Source organism: Eschrichtius robustus, chromosome X (genome assembly GCF_028021215.1).
Source record: "Eschrichtius robustus isolate mEscRob2 chromosome X, mEscRob2.pri, whole genome shotgun sequence".
NCBI lineage: Eukaryota > Metazoa > Chordata > Mammalia > Artiodactyla > Eschrichtiidae > Eschrichtius > Eschrichtius robustus.
Genome location: NC_090845.1, coordinates 17,915,217 through 17,935,594, shown reverse-complemented (window position 1 = coordinate 17,935,594; position 20,378 = coordinate 17,915,217). Strand labels below are relative to the sequence as shown.

The 20,378-nt window shown below is 41.9% G+C and overlaps 1 long non-coding RNA gene across 1 annotated transcript in view; it reads left to right on the top strand.

Annotated features, from left to right (window-relative positions):
• Positions 1-5,796: 5,796 nt before the first annotated feature.
• Positions 5,797-20,378, top strand: part of LOC137756215 (uncharacterized) — a 43,484-nt gene continuing 28,902 nt past the window's right edge. Inside the window, exons 1-2 of the long non-coding RNA XR_011072209.1 lie at positions 5,797-5,947; positions 9,652-9,872. This is a non-coding gene — a long non-coding RNA (uncharacterized lncRNA). The remainder of the gene's footprint in view (positions 5,948-9,651; positions 9,873-20,378) is intronic.

The following is a 20,378-nucleotide window of genomic DNA, read 5'->3' as shown; positions in this document are numbered from 1 at the left end:
CTCTTTCATTGCTTCTTCCTTTTTTTGCTAACTTTTTAGGGGTCACTTCTCTGCTTCATTTTACAATCAGAGGACAGTAGCTTTCTTAGCTTGGTTACTTCTGTTCAGCAGACCTAAGACAAGGATTTGGTTGCGTGTGGTTTATATGGAAGGCGATCCCAGAAAGCATCAGTAGGGGTGTGGGGAAGTGAGATAGAGAAGGGAAGAAAGCCAATTAGTGGTGTGTTAGCAATCCAGTCGCCAAAGTGGACAACCGGAACTCAATCCTACGGGGAAACTCTAGGAGATGGTGCAGAATATGCCTCAGAATTATTCCACCTGAGGGTTAAGGAAGCTGGGGCACTTATCTACCAATTCCCCCATTAGTTGTTGGTTGAAGGCTACTTCTGGGGGCATCAGCTCCTCAGCACTGCAGACTGAGTATGCTTTACAACCATAAAACTTGCCCTCAGGCAGAGAGTCACAGGTGTTCACAGTAAGTAGCCCACAGTAAAGAGCAGTATTGCCAAGGAGGTATGGGCAGGGCACCGATAGCATCTGCTACAGTAAGGCACGGAAGGGCATAGCACAGGAAACTCAAAGTATGGCTCTGCTCCTCTGTAATAGCTTTGGTAAAAGGCTGGTGATAGTCGTTAGATAAAGTTAGTGGCTAAAATTGAGACTTGGGTGTATCTGTAAATGACTAGTGTTCTTTACACTGAAATGTGCCTGTAGTAGCACCACCTGACCATGCTCTTTGAGCTCATGGCAACCAGCATTGCTGCCACATGTCCTGCTGTGACCACATGGAAATATCCCTACTGGCCAGCCCATGTTCTTTGACAGTTGAACATTGGTTGACAATTGAGCATTGTTTTAGGATCATGCCAGAGGCCAGTACAATATTACATGTACAATATTAGATGACTGACCCAAGAGGGCTAGGTGGAAAGTGGGAACTGAGAAATTAAAAAGTGGTCAAGAAGCCAGGAACACCATGAAGATGGATCGACCAATCTAGGTGGCCTTGAGAAGTTCCAAAGGTGCTGCAGATGCCTTGTATAGCTTCTGATGCGGTTCTTATGGGCTGGCTTCAACATGCTGGCACCCTGAAGCAGGACAGATGAATGATTCTGAATATGACAATTCAGAACAGCAGTACCCAGCTTGTAATTGATGACAAGAAACAGAGAAATATACTATATACCAAAAAGTCTCTGGGAATTCAATACAAAACCTCAGTGCTAAATATTGGCCTAATTTTGGAGGAGATCAGTCAGGTCATATGTTTCTAATTATGTAGGGTTTTCAAAACTTTTTAAAAATATACGTTTTTCAAACTTTCCAAATACAGGCTGTTGCAATTGGGAATCAAATTTTTAAAAAAATTTAAGGCGTTAACCTCCCTTTCTTCCTGCATCTCTGTAATTGGGAGAAATGGGGTCACCTTTTGTCTTTCTTTCTGGCATGTTTGTGTGCTCAAAGGAACTCTGCCCAGTCTCCAGGTGCTTAGGCTTTGGGCCTAGCATATGTCTGAAATCCCTTCTTTCTGGGGAGTCAGAAGGACTAAGTCTTTAAAACTATGTTATCACAGAGGAAAACTAGAAAAAAAAATCTAAACAGGTCATCAAGTAGATGTGAATAATAATTTTGACAGCCATATAAAAATGTCTCTTCTATTAGGTTGAATTCCATACTAGTTAAGTTAAAGCTAGCTGTTATAATAGGTAAACCCTATAATCTTGGTGGTTTAACAAAACAAGTTTATTTCTTGATCATAAAAATTACAGTTGGTGCAGGGAGTTGGGGCTAGGGGCCTCTGTGTTCTCTCAGTATTTGGGAACTCAGGCAGAAGAAGAATCTAAAATCTTTAAAACATGGCTTCCAAGATTACTCTGAGCATCAATTCAGTCAGCAGATGGTAGGGAGGGGTGAGATAGAGGGAGAGAGAGTAAGAGAGATTGCTTGCACAGGAGGAGTTAAATGGCCCAGGCCTGGAAGTGGCATATGTGGCTTTTCTACCCATATTGCACTGGCCAGAACTCAGTCATGTGGCACGACCTAATCACAGGGGAGGCTGGGAAATGTAGTCCAGTAAAGGGCCAGGGGGAAAAGAAGAGGGTTTGTTGAATAGCCAGTCAATTTCTGCCACACAAGGTCTATCTCTTTTCTTCTTCCCCCTTGACCTTTCTCTACCACAACTGAGGTATGGAAAAGCCCTTATGCCTGCCCCCCCTGGTTGGGGCAGTGTGTCCCCAGTGGATCCCTTCAAAACCCAAGTTCTAATCTCTTTGCCTTTTCTCTTGCTTTTTAAATTCTGCTAATCTCTCTGGTTTCTGGGAAGAGCCTGAGGACAGGCCAATGGTGAGGAGCGGAAGGTAAAAGCCACGAATTCTAACCGTGGCACTCTCACCAGAGCCATTGCTGGATCCCTGGCATCACACCCAAAGGTACAGATTCTTGTGGGCCCAAGACCTCAAGCCTGTAGTGATGTGTACTTCCTGCTCCCAACATCCTTGAAAGGACTGGAGGTTTTGTCTGAAGTGACCTGCTCCATTGATAATGCACCCTGTCTTCCAGGGATGGGAAGAGGATCCATTCTTCAGAGGGCACAAACAGCAAATTCTTTTTTCGTCTCCTATGAAACAGAGTAGGAGTGCTGTAAATGCCAAGCAATATGGATTTTTTAGAATGATGAGTCACTGCTTCTGATTTTTTCAAGGCAATTATTCATCCAGTCTGAATCTCTTCAAGATGAGCCATTAAGTCTGTTATATAGACAAAGAGCATGGCTGAGATCGCCAAAAGATTGATTTAGGTCAAATAGTAAAGCTGGGGCAAATAACTTTTAGAAATAGTGCATCTGTTTTGAAAAAAGAATTGAAATTCAGAACTCAAGGGCTGAGACTGCTTGCCAGTGTAACCCTTGGCTTCAATGATCCTCTGGCACCAAAGGTCTGGGTTACATTTGTGGAAGAAGGAATCCAGCTTATGCTTCACTTTCTTCAGGCAGGTACCCAGCTCGTAGAAAATGCCTCCTCAGCTCAAAGCTAGAGAGAGAGAATTAATTAACAAACAACGATATCATGAATATTAAATCTGCAAGTTGTCTAAGGAAACAAATCCCCTCACCCCCAGTCTTGTAAATACCTCCACTTCTTACAGTTTCCCCATCTGTAGTGTTCCCTCCACACACCCCCACCTACACCCTCCTTTTATGCCTACAGTTTTCCTCTGCCCTGAACCAATTTTCCTCTGCCCTGAACCACCATCTTTTGGCTCCAAAGTTATGATTCCAGCTTAAGCTGTTCCCTAGGCTTCTTTAAGTGCCCAGAAAATCACTGCCTGTTGCCCTTTGCACACCCTTAATCCTGGCGGGAAAAAAGTCCCCTCTGTTACTTATAAAAACTGGGATTCCTTCCATTTTTTAAACTCTATTTGTTAAAATGGGATGATAAACCATGGCTTGCTGCCGGAAGAAGAGAACAAAACATCCCCACCTTAACTCCTCCTGAAGCAGGCCTAACTCCCTAGCTTATGCACATGCCAAGCCAACCAGCAAACAATAGAGCTATTGCTGCCTTGCATGGATCTGTGAGCCCAGGAGCCTGAACTTAATTCATGAAGAATTTTTGTGTTCACTTGAGTGTTGGGAAGTCTGGGATACTTTACATTTTTTGTGCCACCTATGCACCACGTGGCACAATCCTGCATTCTAGTCCCTGTACATACTATAGGAGACATCATTTGCTCAGTGACTTTGGATCATTGATGCCTTTATTTTTTAATGATCAATAAGAAAATGTGTTGCAACTAAGAGATTATAGAAAATGTCAAGTTTAAATCTTCAGCATCGTCTCTGAAGACTTCAAAAACATTAAATATTATTCCATTTTGCAAGGATTAACTAATTCAAAAACTGAGTTTGGGAAAGGCAAAACAATGGCACAGATGTTGAAATTCTAGTTACATAGTTAACACTTTGCAAATGGGATTATACCAATTTAAGTTCTAACTCCTAGTTTGACCTGATACATCCAGCTTGGGCACACATAGTGCAGAGAAGCGGGTGGGAGAAGGTTACATCCTAATGTCAAAGTCATCAAGTACTTGCCCACCCTCCAGTTCAGTGGGTGAAATTTTTGTTTTTGTTAAATTTTACTTTACTATTATTTTTATTTATTTATTTATTTTTGGCTGCGTTGGGTCTTCGTTGCTGCGTGCGGGCCTTTCTCTAGTTGCGGCGAGTGGGGGCTCCTCTTCGTTGTGGTGCACAGGCTTCTCATTGCGGTGGCTTCTCTTGTTGCGGAGCATGGCTCTAGGCACCCAGGCTTCAGTAGTTGCAGCACGTGGGCTCAGTAGCTGTGGCTCGCAGGCCCTAGAGCGCAGGCTCAGTAGTTGTGGCGCACAGGCTTAGTTGCTCCGCGGCATGTGGGACCTTCCCGGACCAGGGCTCGAACCCATGTCCCCTGCATTGGCAGGGGGATTCTTAACCACTGCGCAACCAGGGAAGGGCCCCTCAGTGGGTGAAGTTTTAACCCACCAAGCCTGGGTTGTGAATCCTGGAGGCTTGGACTCAGTCTAGTTCTTTGTTCCAACAGTACTTAGCAAGTTGTTATCTGTCAATAAATATCTAGCTCTAAAATTCCACTCTGTGCATCAGTTTTTCTAAGTCATGGATTTTTTTTCATTCTGCATACTAAACATTGACTACATCCAAAGCTTGCTTTAAAATGACTTCATGGGGTATCTTCTCCTTAACCAAAAGACGTTGATTCATGCCACACTTCTCCATGCAGATTTAGCTTTTTGGTGTACTAAAAATGGGCAGAAGTTCTTAGTCTATAAAGCATATGGAGTGTCGGGGTTTGGGAGGAACAAAGCATCTTAGAAGGGCTGTATTTTTCCTACTTTAACACCTAGGGAATGCTTCTTTCCCCTCTAATTTTTCAGCAAACTTTTTTGTCAGTAGAAGTAAGCAAAAGCATTCAAGGCAAAACATCCTTTGCCTTGGATTTCAAAACCATAATCTCTGTTTTGTTTTATTGTGCCTAGCTAAAACCCTGTGGGTTAGACTTTGTTGCACTGTAAAAAAATAAATAAATAAAAAGTAACCTTTGATAAATGTAATGATGAGAGCACACAACTATAAATTCTAGCATAGCCTTTGTGTAAGAAGTTGTTCCCTATTCTGCCCCTCTTCTCGTATTTAAAGCAGGAATCATCTTCACCTAGATATTCATTGACAGATAACACCTTGCTAAGTATTGTTGGAACAAAGAATTACACTGATTCCAAGCCTCCTAGACTCACAACCCAGGCTTAGTGTGGTAACACTTTACCCACTGAATGGGAGGGTGGACAAATACTTGATGACATGCTTCTGCTAATTCCTGAGGTGGTTGAAGCATCTCTTTACTAAGTCACAGGTTCATGGGCAAAATCTGGAGATGACTAAAACTATTCACAGTTCTGATGGCCAGGATTTTTGGATGTATCTATGGGAGAATTGTGCAATAAAAGTTCCCATGGATATATTTGAGTAAATGATTATGGGTTTAAGGCAAAGCAAAAGGACTGTTGCAACACTGTAGTATTGGGTGGCCACCAGTGGGCTTATTTGGACTGCTAATATTTGTGATAGGGACCAGGACCTGTGTTTTCCTATCAAAGAAGATGCTGAGTAATTGTTTCCAATCTTTCCCTGCCTCACCTCACCACCCTGTTACATCCCAGATCTTGTGTTTTTATTCTTGTTTAGATGTTTGTTGTTATTATTGTTGTATCTTCTCAGGTTCACCCACCCACCTAGGAGAACCCACCAGGTCCCCACAGCAGCCAGAATGGCCATTTAAAAATACCAATAGGAAATCAAAGAGGATGGAACACTTCCAAACTCGTTTTACCAGGCCAGCATTACCCCAATACCAAAGCCGGACAAGGACAACACAAGAAAAGAAAATTACAGGTAAATATCCTTGATGAACATTGATGTAAAAATCCTCAGCAAAACATTAGCAAACTGAATTCAGCAGTACATTAAAAGGATCATACACCATAATCAAGTGAGATTTACTCCTGACATGCAAGGATGGTTCAACATATACAAGTTAGTAAATGTGATACACCACATTAACAAAATGAAGGATAAAAATCATATGATTCTCTCAGTAGATGCAGAAAAAGCATTTGACAAAACTCAACATCCTTTCATGATGAAAACTCTCAACAAATTAGATATAGATGGAACGTACCTCAACATAATAAATGCCATACAGTCGTCCCTCGGTATCCACAGGGGATTGGTTCCAGGACCCAGCACAGATACCGAAATCTGAGGGTGCTCAAGTCCCATAGTGAGCCCTCCATATCCACAGTTCTGCATCTGCAGATTCCACCAACCCCAACCGTAGATCATGTAGTACTGTATTTACTATTGAAAAAAATCCATGTATAAGGTTGGTAAAAGGGTACAAACTTTCAGCTATAAGATGAATAAAGTCTGAGTATCTAATGTATAGCATGGTAACTTATAGTTGATAATACTGTATTGTATAGTTTTTTTAAATTGAGATATAATTGACATATAACATTGTGTAAGTTTAAGGTGTACAACGTGTTGATTTGACACATTTATATATTGCAATATTATTACCACCAAAATGTTAGCTAACATCTCTACCATGTCACATAATTATCTTTTTTTGTGTGTGGAGAGAACGTTTAAGATCTCATAGCAACTTTGAAGCATATATTGAAATTTGTTAAGAGAGATCTTAAGTGTTCTCAGCAAAAAAAAAAAGGCAGATATGTGAGGTGATGGATGTGTTAATTAACTTGATTGTGAATACTCTTTCACAATATATACATAGTATACAAATATCAAGTCACATTGTACACTTTAAATATATTACAATTTTATCCATCAATTATACCTTGGTAAAGCTGAAAAAAAAATACCAATAGGATCACAACAATCACAACATTCCCCTGCTTAAAACCTTTCAATGACTTCCTATTGATCCCAGAATAAAGTCCAAACTCCCTTAGCTCATGAGCAGTTTCCTTCTGGATCAGGCCCTTGCTTACCTCTTTTCTACCTTATTTGTATGCTACACTCATGCCGCACCCAATTATGGGCATGTTCTCTTATGATTTGCCCATTGAGATTTCCTCCCTCTGAGATCCTTCTTTGCTCCCTTCTCTGTCTGGCTAAGGCTTATATGATCTTTAAGACATGACTCAAGCATCACCTCTTACTGGAAGCCTTCCACGATCCCTCCCATCTCCAGACTGAGACAGGTCCTCACCTCTGTACCACTGAAGAAACCTCTGCTTACATCTGACCCTATGTCAGAGCCTCTCCCTCATCATGCCTCGAGATCTTTGAGTGCAGAGTCTGTTTCTCACCTCAGTGTTCCCAGTGTCTAGCATCCTTCCTGGATCTGAAAGACTAATCAAATTCTTTTGGGAAATAGATAAAGTGCCATTGAAAATAGAGATTCCATACAAGCTACTATATATAAAATAGATAAACAACGAGGTCCTACTGTACAGCACAGGGAAGTAGATTCAATACCCTGTAATAAACCATAATGGAAAAGAATATGAAAAAGAATATGTACATGTACCCATAACTGAATCACTTTTCCATACACCTGAAACTAATACAATATTGTAAATCAACTATACTTCAATTAAAAAAAAGAAAATAGAGATTCCATATTGCATGAGGTTTTTAAAAACATGTAGTGAAGGATAGCATTGAGAAAACTACTCAAATAAACCTGTAACTCAAGAAATAGAGCAGCATCAGCTACCCAGAACACCCTCATCATGCCCCCTTTCAGGCATTATTGCCCCAAGATAAGCACTATCCCGCCACTATAAATTAGTTTTGCCTGTTTTTTACTTTAAATGAATGGAAACATACAATATGTACTCTTTTGTGTCTGGTTTCTTTCACTCAACATTTTGTTTATGAGATCCAGCACAACGATGTTGCATCTAATTGTAATTTGTTCATTCTCATTTCTGTATAGTATTCCATTGTGTAAACATACCACAGTATATTTATCCAACTATCATCAGGCAGTATTTGCATAGTTTCTGATTTGGGGCTTTTACAGAGTGCTGTGATCCATATTCAGGTTTTAGAGTTCTTCTGTTCGTCACTTATTTATTTTGTTGGTAAAATTACTTTTCCCAAGAAATGCCTTCAGCAGTGTCCTTAATTCCAAACTAATCTGCACATTCTTTTACTTGTTGAGTTAATTAGAGCTGGATCAGTGAGGTCAAAAATGGCAGATCAATTATCAAAGAGTTGGTGAGTAAAATCAACCTCCTAGGACAAACATAGTTTACAAGCTTAAGCAAACAAGCACAATTTTCTACCCCAAACATTCTAACATGCAGTTTCCTGTCATAAACATTCATAGTCTCAGGGTTACAAGTCGACGGTCTTTAGAGTTACTAAAACTAACCTTGCAAGATTATAGAAATGCTCTTTGCCCCTTTTCAGTAAACAGCCTTAGAAAGTCAACTTTATAATGACCATATATAGAAGTAAAGATTTAGCTTAAATGTTGTGAAAACTTGTAGGTAAATATTTGCTTATCTTCTCCCTTATCTGTCTAAGCAAAGGGTAATGGTTAATCCAGTGTTTCGAATTGCCAAAAATGCTTGTGTCACGTCTTAACCTTTCTCCCCATGTTTTTTCATATCCTCCTATTTGAAACTTGTAGCCTCTGATTTCAATATTTATCTCAGTTGAGCTTGAATCATAGATACTCAGGACTTGTTTCATTATTTTCCATAATGGTGTACATATAAATTTATCTGATAATAATTACTCAGTTTCACTGAATTGAACTGAATTAAATAATGTTTTAGAAAATAGTTAAGAAAGACGCCCACCAGGTGTTCTGATGGTTTCATTGCATTGCCTCTTTTCAGAGATGTAAACTAGGAAAAGGTGGTATGGTTAATAATGATTGACTGTTAAATTAAGGTGAAGTCAAACATGACCTTGAGATATCTTGAGCAAGAACCTAATATAGAAGAGATAGAGAAGAAAGGTATGGAAAATAAAAGCGGGAAATACCAGGAGTGTTTCTTTAACACGTTGAGTTAGGGTGGCTAGACAAGCCATCATCAGTCATAAGCAAAGTGGGAAAATTAGCACATCTGAGAAACAGTGAAAGGATCCCAAGTTAAAACAGGGAAAAGGGGAAAGATCTCTAAGGATAGGAACATATTAAAAGCAAGTAAGTAAACATTTCTGTAATACACGTGTGTGGAGGGGAGACAGGAATCTGTGAAAAGATTTTCTCTCAAAAAAACTTACGGCAAATCGGTAGAGAGCTAAAGGCCCAGACGGAGCTTGTTGGGTGTCCCAGATGTAAGCTCTGAGAGGAGAATTCACGTGAAAGTGATTTATTAGTAGGCGTTCCCAAGCAGGCGAGTGGGAAGGGGGTGTGGGAAGGAAGGAGGCCAAGCAAGAGTGCAGCAGCCAGCAAGCCCACGGAGGGTAACTTGGGCTCAGTCCTGAGGGAGCTCCGCGGACAGTGGAGGTCACACCTCAGAGCTGTCCCCATCGGGAGCACAGGGACTGGAGTTGCTCCTCCTGGCCTGTCAGTCATTGGTCAAGGGCTACCCTGGGGGCACCCCCAGCTCTCTTTGCCCAGGCAAAACCGGATGAAAACTGGGGCAACAGCTCCAAAATCGATAGAGCAAGCAGGATCGGAGAGTGAGACATGAGATGCTCTGTGGCTTTGTCCGGGCCGCTGTGGACATCTGTGGAAGGCAAGCCAATCTGAACACTTCCCTGGGGAGCTGCGACCTGGAGCTGAGAGAGAGAAACCCTTTGCCCTCGGCTGTGGAGTTGTGATAAGGTAAGCTGGAGCGTCAAAGTCACCCATGATGCGGATCATTGAGAGAGTGAAGGAACACCAGATTGAGTGGCAGCCTAATGGTCAAGGGAGCCCTGAGGGCATTCGAGTCCCTAGTTCTATTATTCCTCCCTTTTGCTGTGGTTTGGATTCAGAAATCGATTCTCCTCTTCACTTTATTCTTCAAATATTTACGGAGGTCCTACTATATACCAAGCACTGCTCAACGGCTGAGGCTGTGGACGTGAACAGAAAAGATAAAAGCCCTCTGCCCTCATAGAACTTAGAGTCTAGTGGACAGACAGCCAAGTATATGTGTGAATTGTGAATTAGTTGTTTCCCCCACTAGACTGTAAGCTTCATTTTATATATATATGTATATGACAATGTCCTATTGGTACAAGTGCTATGAAGAAAAGCCAGTCAGAGCAAGCGGATAGAGTGAAGAGTGAGGTGGTTATTTGGAATAGGGAGGCCTTTCTGCAAGGAGATATTTGAGCAGAGACCTGAATACAATGAGGGTGTGAACTAGGCAAGGATGTGGGCAGGAGGTGAGTTTCTGTTGATTGCAACCAAGAGAGTCTTGAAAGTCTTTCTGATGATATTGAAACATCATGGTTCCTGGGATTGTATTTGAGCAGAACTGCCGTGGCCCCCAGGGCTAAGGGGGGGTGTGCGTGTTCCTTCTGGGTCCAGTCTTGCCAAGGCGGCTCTAAGCAGGGGTGGGGGGCCTTCTTTGGGCGCTTTGCCTCGCTACTCAGGGCTGAGTGTTTACAGGGCCGTGGCTAATGCCACCCGCTGAGAGGTGACGGTCTAGGAGATTTTCCTTTATGGTCATTTGGATTACAATGTTGGAACTTTTCTTTCCTAGTTCAGTTGTAAAATCAGGTTTTTAAATCTGCTTATGTGCCCTCTTACAACATCAGACTTCCTGGTTCAAGGGTGTGTTCTTTTTGTTTTGGTTTAAATCATGTTTATTAAGGTATCATTGGCATACAGTAAAAATCACCCATTTTAGGTGTACAGTTCTCTGAATTTTGACAAATACGCACAGTTGTGTTACCACAATCGTGACACACAACATTTCCATTGAAGCCAAATCTAGCCTCTGTATCCTGACAATGAATTAAATCTCAGAGACAGAGTTTTGGGTGAAGTAGAGAATAGCTTTATTGTTTTGCCAGGCAAAGGGGGCCACAGCGGGCTAATGCCCTCAAAACTGTGTGTCCCAACTTGGAGGGGGTAGTGAGAAATGTTATAGTAATGGTTCAAGGAGAGCGTGATCAGCTCGTGGACATTCTTCCGATTGGCTGGTGGGGAGGTAAGTGGGCGTCAGTATCATCCACGTTCTGGTTCCAACCAGTCTGGGGTCTACGTGCTTGTGGGCAGCATACTGTCATTAACCGTTAACTTCTCCCACCTGGTGGGGGCTTCAGTATCTGCAAAGCAGCTCAAAGATACTGTTAACAGTGTGTGTATCCCTTGGGGGGAACCAGGACCCTGCCCCAGAGTTACACTATTGTTTCTCTTGATTGTTCCTCCCTTGTCTCTGTATCCCCTCCCTTCCCTAATTAGCATCTGTTTGAACCTGCTCGTTGGCCCTCAGGGAAGGTCGTGGAGGCTGAATGACGCCCATTTCCTGTAATCAAGAAATGGGGGACACAGAAAGGCTTTTGTGCCCAGGAGCCCCACAGGGTCCTGCTGCGCATCACCATCACCCCAAGGATGTGTCCTGGAGAACACCTTAGGTCCTTTTTCTTCTCTCTCTCTTCGCTGACAAGTTGGGGATACAAAGATACACAAGCATGGAAAATAAAGTTAATACTTGAAAAATGAAACTGAATCTTTGCCTGGGAGTTTAAGCTACAGCAGATAAACTATTATATAATAATCTTTACTAAACATATGTTTTTATATTAATTGAGCTGTCTCTTTTAGATATGTAAACAAAATAGTTAATATGTGACGATTATAATCTTCATCTGGACATTTGAATTGTAGAGGATTGACTTTTTTTTTTTTGGCTGGCTCCTTGGAGTTTATTTTCCACTTGGTGCAAGGCACAGGGTTATGGAATGTCAGGAAGGCTCTTGTGTGGCTTGGATAGTAAGGAGTGGGGTCCTCTCAACTTCCTTTTGGTGTTTTGCTGTTTTAATATTAAAAAACAAGTGCTCCCGCTGCCTGCCGCCCGCTTAGTGTCAGGAGGGAAGAGGGGGCTCTGATGAGCCTAGTGCCTTGCAAGGAAGCCTGGCAGCTGTTGGGGGCCACTCAGGACGGGGGCCTGCAGTTGGTTTTGCCAGGCTGGCCGCCAGGCTGCTGCTTCCCCACGGTAGTAGTCGTGGGTGGCCACGAGTGGGCCGCTGGAGGGCGTGGCTGCCATGCTTTTGCCTGTGGGCTGGGGGAAGCCTCGGCGGCGACCCCTCGCAGGCCTGGGCGCACGGTCACGGGCGGCGGGGACCGGGGCGCTAGGCCCCGGAGCCCATCTGCGCAGGAGACCGCGGGTGGCCGCTCCACCGACAAAGTTTATCATATAATAGTGTGAACATGTATGCTTTAAGAATAATTCAGCTGTTTCTTCTTGGTAAGAAACTACTATTTAGTGGAAGTGGGTTATTCCTTCAGGAATCATCTTGGTTCCAGTGCGTTCAGGACGCTCGCATTCAGATGAGCTGTGGATGCGCTTGTTCCTTCCCTTATCCCCACTCCCTCTCGCGCCCTCCATCAGTGCCCTTCACTAACTCTCCGGGGAGATCTTTCTTCCGTTTTCAACAAGGCAGTTCTCCTCTATGTGGGGCGGGGGGAATAGTTTAATTCTTCTCAAATACAGCTGGGTTCCCAGTAACTAACTAACATTTGTTGAGTGCCAGTAAATTGCTAATTGCTTTTGGTCATTATCCCACTTTATTCTCCCAAACTCTGGTTGCAGGTAATATTTTACAGAAGAAAATATGATGGCCATGTGCCTGGACTGTCGGTGTTATGAAATCCCAGCACGTCATCCCATAGGTTTTGCTGTGAGAATCAAATGTAATCAGTGAGGAAACTGAGGCTTAGGAGGGGCAGGAGGGTGTATATTTCAGGCTCTTGGGAAATCTGCTTCGGTTCCTCTTGCAGCTTGATTGCTTTGACTTTGTCCCCATCTCTGCAGCATGGCTCCATTTCTCCTTCATTCCCTGTACCTGGAACTCTTGGCCTTTACTCGAGGTTTTCTGGGGGCCACATATTGCAGAAATTCTCTCAAACTGGCTTAAATTTTAAGAGGTAAATATATTATAAAGATAGGGGATTATCTCACAGAGCACAGGGTAGAAAGTACTGTTAGGCTTCTGACAGGACTGGCAGCAGGAATTAGAAAGCAGTCAGGAACCAGGGCAACATCGTCTCACTTACTTGAACATGAAATCCTTTTTACACAGGATATCTTTAACATCCAGTAACTAGTGTTCCTTAGAACCTTGTCACGCCAGTTGTGACCCATGGACCATCGGTATAAGCTGAGAGCTTGTTAGAAATGCAGAGTCAGGCGGCACCCCTGGCCTACTGCATCAGATTTTATATTTTAACAAGATTCCCCAGGTGATTTGTGTGCACATAAAAGCTTGAGAAACCCTAGCACTGGCTTACAGCACAGTTAGGGGAAACACTAATCTATCAGGCCCCCATCAAATCGGGAGATTCAGCAAATGCCTTTATAGTTTTTAACCCCCTGAATAGGAACGTTGGCAAACTTGTTTGGTGCATTCATCAAGAGGCCTCCACTAGATAGTCCATTAGAATATGAGCCCCATGAAGCAAGGACTTTGTTTTGTTATAGCTGTGCTCCTTGCAGCTAGAACAAGGCCTGACATGTGGTAGGCACTCGGTTGATACTTGTTAAAGTTTTAAAAAGCGCCACAGGACAAAGGGATGTAATAGAGACAGTCCCCTCACTCCCTCAGCATTCTGTGGTGCTTGACTTTGCTTCAGTAGAAGGCACTGTAATGATTCACTGCATGGGACATACGCTGCTTGGGATGGACTAACTGCTGAACCAAATAGACCTGAAACTGTACAAAGGCTCAAATGCAGTAGAACTTGATTTCTTGCTCACTAACTAGTGCTCGACAGGTAAACGAGTCAACAGGGTACTCTCCTCCTTCAAGACCCAAGCTGATGGAGGTCCTACTACCTTTAACCTGTGCGTCCCAAGTGGCCCTGAGAGTTGTTTCATTTCAGCCAGCCGTCAGGGGAAAGCAGCACGTGGGAGTTCTTTCTGTACGAAGCATGAGAGTAGTAGAGAGCACTTCCTCTGGTAGCCAGCCTTCAAGATAACCTCTGCCTCCTGGTCTTCATGATCATGCAGAGCCCCCTCCCACACTGAATGGGATTGACCTGTGGAACAAATAAGATATTGCAGAAATGACAGTGTGTGACTTCCAAGACTGAGTTTTACTATCTTGAATCACTCACTCTGAGGGAAGCTGGCTGCCATATGATGAGGACATTCAAGTATCCCACCGAGGGGCCCAGAGAGCTCCCACCAATAGCCATGTGAGTGAGCCAGCTTGCAAGTGGATCCTCCAGCCCAAAGCAAGCCTTCAGATGACTGTAGCCCTGCCCACACCTTGACTGCAGCCTCATAAGAGGCCCTGAACCAGACCACCTTATTAATAGACTCCTGAATGCCTGACCCTCAGGAAGTATGAGATAACAAATGTCTGTTGTTTTAAGCAGCTTAGTTTCAGGGTAATTTGTTATGCAACAGTAGATGATTAATACATTTCCACTCATTTCATTGGCTAGAAATCAGCCACATGGCCACACATAACTGAGAAATGTAGTCTAGCCCAGAAATAAGAGGGTTTTGCTAAGCAGTGGGCAGAGTCTTTCAGAAGAGTAGACAGAATAATCCAAAGATAAAATAAGCAGAAATAGAATTGAGAACCCAGGTTCAAACCATAGAGCTAGTGGACACATTTTGCCCTTCTCTTCATCTTTGCAAAGTCCACCTACTCTTAAAGGGCCATCTCCAGTCCTTGCCTTCTTCTTGAAACTGTCTCTGTGCACTTCAGACCACATTCCTCTCTCTCTCCCCTCTGAACTCCTGTAGCTCTTCTTGGCTTGATCTCTTCTGTATACAGCAATAAATGTCACTGGTTCAGAGATGGGAGGCGTCATTTGACATTCAATCATGCATTTCCTTGTGATAGCTCTTATATCACTGTCTAGGACAATTATTTAACTTTTCATGTCTATATCTTGTCTTCCCAATTATATTTAATATACTAGAGGGCAGAGACCAGTGGAGGTGGATGATATATGATTTGTGACCACATTAGCTCAATAATCTGTAAAGTGATTTATTGAAACCACCAAATCTAACCTTGATGGGAGTTGAATTTTAATAGGAATTCGGTCCCTTCCCTAGATCACTAAACATATGATCACAACCATGTATTTAAAATTCTGTTTGCTAAGCATTAGATCATATCCTCAGTGGTACCTAGCACAAGGGTAGTCAATGAATATTATTTGAATATAATTTTAACAGTAACTGCAAATGAGAAACTTGATTAAATTTTGTATAAACTATATATAATGATATTTAGAAAAATTCAATGACAGTAGTTTTTAATCTAGATTTATTTGACACCACTCACTCACCTGTGGTTTAGCAGATCCTAATCAACTTTAAATTTTAACCACTTCGTCTTGGTTTTATAAAAGCGACCAATCATATTGCCAGCAAATGTTATTTCATTTACTCTCATTAGCCCCTCCTTATGATATATATTAGTCATTTAAAATAATTGCAGAGGCTTTATGTTCACCTTCCATTTGAATCTTAGCTTGATGCCAAAAGTAATGACTCAAGGACTGACAAATAGATATTGCCTGATAATAAATTTATGAAGAGTTTATCAAGCGTGTGCACTGTTCTTTGTCAAGCATCTTGTAGCTAAACATAGCAAGCAGGCCATTTAAAGTAACAATGCTCACGGTAGAAGCTTTTAAGAATGATCACAGAATACAGCTTGAAAGGGCCGAGATAAAAAAAAATCGCCCTGTGATCAATTACTTCAGCTAAAAAATACTTTGTTGACAACTTTGTTGTTTTCTGTTCTGGAAAAAAAAAACCTTTATTTTCATATCATTGTTGAATTTTTTAAAAGACCGTGAAATATTAGAATAATGCACACTGGTTGAACTCATGGAATATGTAGTCTAACTGGCTCTGTAAATCCTTGAAATCAATTATTTATACTATGTAAGGATTGTTCAAGGAAACTGAGGAATTTCGATTTTAGAATGCTGGACCTTTCAGTGTGAGAGGAGAAAAATATGACTATGAGCTTTTCTCCAAAGATAATGTTCTAATCTGACTTGGATCACTACATGTTAAACACACATTTTTCCTCTGCTGAATTAAATTAGGGAGTTGATTTGTTTTACAGATTCCATAGAAATTACAATGGCTTTGAACACCAGGCAAACTTACTGAGAGTACAAAGATCATTGGTTAAAAGAAAAGTTCTTTGTATTATGTCTTCATGTGTTCAGATCCCAGAGTCCCTGAAGCAATATCAGCTAAGTACGCCACACTGTGATCTTGTAAATAAAACATGACAATCTGAAGGTCAGAAACTGTTTTACCAGGGTGCTCTGACTGCTAAAAGTAGGACCCATGATTGACACGCGTCTTCTGTACAATTGTGTCCTTTACTCTAAGTCTGACCAGAGTTCAATGTATAATCACATTTCATATGCTCCCTTCCAGAGAATTTTAAAAAATATGTCCATTGACTCTTAGCTGTTATAGCTGTTTCTAAAATACTGCAATTACCACAGTATTTGTTAATTTGTTCATATACTGTAAATTTACCATGATTTCATCATTAAAATGTTAATAGAGACTATAAAGCTGATTAGAAAGGAGTACTATAAAAATATACACCATGCAAAATGAAATTAAATTACAATATACTGTTATCACTCACAAGAAACAATAAATAGTGGACTATTTTTGGAAAAATATATCTATTTTGAAATAATGCTGTTATCACTGATCAAAACGATTCAGTGTCAATTGAACACCAAATTATTTTTAGTTAGAGAACATACAAATCAAAGGCACTAATAGAAGGTTTACAGAGGAAGGGATCCCTCCAGACCAGAAGAGGACAAGTACTGAGCAGGGATTTAAGAAGGGGTGGTTGTACCTTCTGGGTAGTGCCCTGCATTGGGTTCTGGGGCAAGAAAGACCCTTCAAGTGCAAAGAAACTAACTGCTTGCTTTCAATGATAACAAATGAGAGGCTGAGGAGACCCCATCCAACCCTTCCTCCAGTTTGGGAGAAACCCCTCAAGAAGGGGAAAGCTTTATAAAAGAAAGGAAGGCCTTAAGAAAAAGAGTGATACATCATGTTCCTTAGAAGTGGCCCAGAGGGAGTTCCCTGGTGGCCTAGCGGTTAGGATTAAGGGCTTTCACTGCCAGTGGCCTGGGTTCAGTTCCTGGTCAGGGAATTGAGATCCTGCAAGCCATTCAGCACACCCCACCCCGCCAAAAAAAAATGGCCCAGAGGTAGAACTACTGGTTGACCCATGACCTTGCTGGGCATCTTTGTAACTGGACAAGAGCAACCACAGAGCTTGCTGTGACCCATTGGCCTCTGGATGAGCCATCTTCCCGTGCCCCAGCCCTAGATCAGCCCACTTGCTGCTAGAACAGCATGGCAGCTGAGAGCGCCAGAATTTTATGGGAAGAGAAATGGTTGATGCTAGGCCCGCCAATGGTGCAGACATATTTTAGAACAACTTCTGAGATTTCTAAACATCATTAGGGACCACTTGGCTATGGGTTGAAACAGTCATTTGAAATCACCAAATTCTGTTGAACAGCAAAGGGCTTTACTTATGCATACTGAAAGCTTTCACTGGTATATAAGAAATTAGAGAAGTAAATACGAAGTATGTATTCCAGGCAGACTCAAGATAAAAATAAAACTCCTTTTAAAAACTCAAGGCAAACACAGTAACACATTCGAGGCATTTAACAAAGAGCTGTTTAAGAGTCAGAATATTCAAGTGTTATATTTTTTAAATTAAGGCTATCATGATTATATTTGTTAGAATATGCACTGAGCTGTTATTTCTCTATTCTGAAATACATTGGGCCTCCCATAGAGAACAATTTACCCGTCATCTTTGCCTGTAGTATGCCAGCATGGCTGTACTTTGTATTATCACATCTGAGACTGAGTCAGTCAACAAAAGAAGATTTACTATGTGACTAACAGCACTCATTTTTCTTTAAAGAATAAAATCAAAAAAGAAAAGAATCAGAGACAGAAGCCATGCATCTTCATATGACTTAATATGCACTAGGATAGACCTTAATTAATATCGTAATTCACATGTCACATAGATCAGTGCTTCTCAAGCTATTGTCACAGACCAATAACTTTATAAATTACAATGAAAATAAATTATTAGGAAAGTATTAAAAAGCATACAAAATGTAAGCCCACCGATCACACAGTGTTACAGTAATGTCAAATTTTTAAAGAAGTTTCTACATGCTTATTCTCAATCCCTGTGCTTACCACAGACCTGTAACAGTTTGTGGGCTAGTGCCGGTCCAGGGACCATACTTTGAGTAACCCCGGTTGGTGTAAGTTACATTCACTCCAAGTTTCATAGGTCAAAATTATTTTTTATTTAAACTTTATGTCAAATGTTCCTTGAAATAAGAGAGCCATTGACAGTGACTTAGACATCATCACCCCTTTTCCAATAACCTTTACAATATCACTTAATGTGTGTTCAAAATATGACACATCATTCTGCACTGAATAACTTTTGTAAAGTGAAAGCTGCCTTCTCTTATTTGCCTGGGTATTTATTTATACCGCCAGCCCCCAATCTTGTTCCTTAAATAATTTAAGAAAAAGGAGTGTTGAATGTGGTGTATACCCGTGTAATTGGTCTTTCAACCTTATTTGCAGAAGTTTCATGCAAATTCAGTTCTGCAGATTTGTTCAGTTTAACCTCAGTGGTGTTTTTAAAGCATTAGACTTTCAGTGCCTCTAAGTGAGGCATTGTCAGTTGCTCAGCCCCACATACGTGAGTTACCGGGCTCTCAGCCTTTGGCTTCTTAACCAGGGTATCCTGCTGCAGTGGAAGAGGATGTGTGGGAGGCCGGATCCACCTGGGTTAGAATTTTGGATCTGCGACAGATGATCGTGGTGCTTCCTGTGTGACCTACACAAGTTGCTTAAATGCTCTTAGATTCATTTCCCTCTTGTAAAATGGAGATAATACTTAGGTGGCAGGGTTCTTGGGAAGGTTAAATGAGGCAAAGTAAATGCGATGCCTGGCGTGTGTAGTTGAGCACCCAGTAATATTCCCGTCCGTATCTACCTAACCATGCCTCATTTCCCCTCACCCCACCCCTGCCCCTGCTCTTTGCACCCTTGGTATTTTGCCTCTGGTGAGTGTACTGCTTCGCTCTGCTGAAGAGAAGGATAAAATGAACCCGTCCAAAATATACCTTTGCTAAGTACAGAGGAAATACTATGCTAATAACTTGAAGCTTGGCCACCTAGGAAAAAGGATGACTCAAAGCGGGCACTAAGTGAAAAGGAAAGCTCTGAAGGAAAGAGCTGTGGAAAGCACCTCTCTCAGAATATAAAAAATTCACCAAAACAAACAAACAGTGAGTGCTCGTCCATCTAATGGAGCCATTTCCCCCCCATCTCACTGACGAGCATCGTTGCCTGAACAGCGCAGCACGTTCAAGGGAGCATCTCAAGTAACCTTGAGAAAACTGCTCTGAGGAGGTGAGGGGGGAGCTAGGATATACAGGAGTTTTGCAACAAAAGGCAGGTAGTCTGAACATCAGAAGATTATTGTTAATTAAAGAAAACCAGATTATCTCAATTTAAGGAATTTAGCACTTTTCTTTGTATGGGAAAATGCAAGATTCTGGGCTCACTGAAATCATTCCTTTGATATGCACCTCAGCTATCTGGGGCCAGTATCCTGTGTTTTCTCATCCTGCATTTCCTCAGGGCTCACCGTAGGGAGTGGCTGCAGTCTGATGGCTACTAGATGGCAGGTATTCTTTGTTTCCTTCCTGAGTTCCCTCAGGGCTCACCAGCTCACTGTAGGCGTTGGCTGCAATTGGCCGTGGTCACTGATGACTGTGACATCCTTTGTTTACTGATGTGGCAGGCAATATTTTATTTCTCACTGTGAACCTGAAACTGCTCTTAAAAAGTAAAGTCTTAACAAAAAAAAAAATGAAAGCTACCCCCACCACAAACCACTACCCCACTCATACACCCCCAATCACAACACCCTCCCCCATCCCCGCCAAGGTCTTTCCAGCCCTAAGGGCCTGCTCCTTTCTGCCTTATTGCTCAACTCAGTCTGAAACTTTAGGCATAACCCAGTCATCAGCCTGCTCCATTCTGCTTTTCTCCATCAAGTGTCTTGCTCCTTCTCTTTTTTACTTCTACTCCATGACCAC